This window comes from Notamacropus eugenii, chromosome 2, assembly GCF_028372415.1.
Source record: "Notamacropus eugenii isolate mMacEug1 chromosome 2, mMacEug1.pri_v2, whole genome shotgun sequence".
In the NCBI taxonomy this organism is placed as follows: domain Eukaryota; kingdom Metazoa; phylum Chordata; class Mammalia; order Diprotodontia; family Macropodidae; genus Notamacropus; species Notamacropus eugenii.
The window spans coordinates 363,812,164-363,815,363 of NC_092873.1; the positions used below are offsets into that span (position 1 = coordinate 363,812,164).

Sequence of the window (3,200 nt, forward strand, 5' to 3'; positions counted from 1 at the left end):
GACTGATCAGAGAGGTCACTGGTCTATGAAGTCTCAGGGTCCAAGTCAAATATCAGATATTGTATAGCCTAACTATGAAGCACCAGCCTAACTCTAAAGACAGTATTATGGTGGGTATGAAGAGTGATGTCACATACAGTAGGTGGGACGATGACACACTGTGATGTATAGTCCTTGGTAACTTTAAATCACCAGCAGTCTAGAAGGAGATTAACGAAATCAGGGCTTTGCCCAACTTCCTTGGGTCTAAAGAGCAGCCCCAATTGACTCATTTATTACCTTTGGACAAAGTAAAGGCCACATGCATTCTTGATGCTGGCATGATGAATATGATCAAGTGGATATTTAACCGGAATGCACCATTCATGCTTTCCCACATTACACACAATTCATAGAGGCATTTGAAGAAGGTCTAGGCCAGTTTTTCCTTTTGTATGATTGTGGCAGTTATAGGGGCCTATCTCCACGTGTTGGTCCATTTCATTCAACCTGGCTTGTTCTTAGCCCTGAGTTCCTTAGTATTGCTAATATGGCTTCTAAGAACACCCTATCATAATGAAACTGAAAAGAAGAGACTAGTTATTCTGGTTGTATTTGCCTTCCTTGTAGGAAACGAATTGGGACCTACTCTGAATTTATGCATTATCACTAATCCTGACATTGTTTCCACGTCTTTATTTGGCACTGTAATGATCTTCAGCTCTTTTTACCTTGAGTTCAATCTATGTTAAGCATCACAGTTATCTCTTTCTTGGAGGCATCTTGATTTCTGACATGAGCCTCATTCTTGTCACCTCTTTAGGGAGTCTTTTATTTGGACGTCATTTGCTCTTTCAGGTGAACGTGCATATGGGACTAGAAGTTATTTGTGGCTTTATACTTTTTGATAATAAAAAATTTGATAATGGAGATAAGAATTATATCTGGCATTGCGATGACCTCTTCCTGGATTTTGGAACTTTCTACTGGAGATTTTTGATGATTCTGGCAATGAATGAAAAGAAAAAAAGAAATAAAGGGAATGAATCCAACATCCAGCTTTTGTCTTTTGGCTCCTATTTCTCAACCCCTCATTTTCTCTGTATACACATATGCGCAATGTTAATGAAAAACATCAGAGAAGATTTTGCACTTTGCGTTTTTATCTAAGGTTGTTGTTTCAATCAAAAAGACAAAAAAGCAAATAACACTTTCCACTTTGTAGTTTCCCTTTATGTTCCATGGGTTCTATATCTGCCCTTGTCCTTTTCCATACATACTCTTGTCATTTTCCCTTTTTAGACCATTAACCCCTGGTGATGATGAGGAAATTGGAACCAAAGCAAAAAGAATGAATTCTAAGAATCAAGTCTTCTCGACCGTACTTTCCAGGTGGATTTAAAGTTTGTTTGTTTATTTTTCTTTCTAAAGCCCATTTCCTCTCTTTTAGTTTTATTTTCATTAGAATAGTTCCTATGGGTGTCAATATTGAGCTATAGGGAAGATTATACCTTAGTTGGTTAGTCAGAAGCATTATTACTTAGGCTAATTGTTAGGAGTTTAGAGATAGGAACAGTGAATGGTATTATACTTAGGATTAGGAAGACCTGAGTTTGAATCCTGCCTCCAACCCTTACTACCAGTGTGACCTTGAGTAGATCACTTAGCCTTCCTCATTCTCAATTTCCTCTTCTATAAAAAGGGGAATAACAGTAGCATTCAGAAGGTTTCTGAGTTTCAAATGAGAGAGCATGTGGAACACACTTTATGTACCTTAAAGTGCTATATTAATACTGTTGGTGATGATGATGATGATGATGATTATAATGTCCAATATTGATTCAAGATGTGAAAGAACAATTCAGTGCATAGAGAGTGTTTGCTAATTCCTTGTTGACTTGCCTACTGATTTATCTTAGCAGCAGTACACATGTAGAACATGGAGTCCTATCACATATGGGTGCAATGGGGAGGGAAGCCAAATGGCCCCAGACAGTGTAGCCTGGCTGCATCTTCTCAGGTTAAGTTTTAAGACAGAAGAGTGTACCATGGTGATAAGACATTTTGGCAAGCCATGAATGGGTAGCTTGGCAGCTTGGCAGTGAAAGGTGGCAGGAAACTAAAAGGTGAAGTGTAAAGATGGTGGCTGCAACAGAGAAAACATAGGCCTATCCTCTGTACACTGAGGCACATCTAACTGTTTCCCACTCCCCAGATATGGAAAACATTGGACAAAACCCAGTGGCAGTCCTTAATCTGGCTGGAAGCCTCCATGATGAGTGGAAATTATAGAAAGTTCTATACTTATAGCTCCTGTATTATCTAGCCCCATAGATCCAACCAGTTGAGTAATTCAGCTTGTCCTCTCCCTCTCCTTATCCTCTCCAAAGGAAGGTAAGTTTTAATGTCCTGAACTTCCTACTTAACTTGGGATATACTGGCTAGACTTTCTTTCTTTCTGTCCTCCTTTCTTTCTGTCCTTTCTTTCTTTCTTTCTTTCTTTCTTTCTTTCTTTCTTTCTTTCTTTCTTTCTTTCTTTCTTTCTTTCTGTCCTCCTTTCTTTCTGTCCTTTCTTTCTTTCTTTCTTTCTTTCTTTCTTTCTTTCTTTCTTTCTTCCTTCCTTCCTTCCTTCCTTCCTTCCTTCCTTCCTTCCTTCCTTCCTTCCTTCCTTCCTTCTTTCTTTCTTTCTTTCTTTCTTTCTTTCTTTCTTTCTTTCTTTCTTTCTTTCTTTCTTTCTTTCTTTCTTTCTTTCTCTCTCTCTCTCTCTCTCTCTCTCTCTCTCTCTTTCTTTCTTTCTTTCTTTCTTTCTTTCTTTCTTTCTTTCTTTCTTTCTTTCTTTTCTTTCTTCTTTCATGAAATCTTAAATATAGTTCACTCTGAAGCTCATAGGTTGGACAACAACAGGTCCCTGTCCAAATTCCATTTAATGCCTGTATTTTGGGCCTTCCTGGATTAGAGTGAATTTCAATGGTAACTGTTTATCCTTGGAACAGCAACCCTGAAGGTCTTCCTCTCACAGTTTGATTTTTTCTTTTTGTCTAATTAAGCAGGCCATCCTTCCGCTCACTTCTTAAAGAGGCCTATTGATGAATGGGTCTTACCTCATGTGAGGGCAAGCAAAGTAAAATCTTTTTGCTGATTTTGTTTATACCAAAAAATATAATGGCTCTGAATAAGGTGATTAAGGAGGATCTTCCCCACCCATTTTGAGGCCTGCTCAT

The 3,200-nt window shown here is 38.3% G+C and overlaps 1 pseudogene; it reads left to right on the plus strand.

Annotated features, from left to right (window-relative positions):
• The first annotated feature begins 320 nt into the window (after positions 1-320).
• On the plus strand, positions 321-1,149 carry LOC140523074 (bax inhibitor 1 pseudogene; annotated as a pseudogene).
• Positions 1,150-3,200: the final 2,051 nt, after the last annotated feature.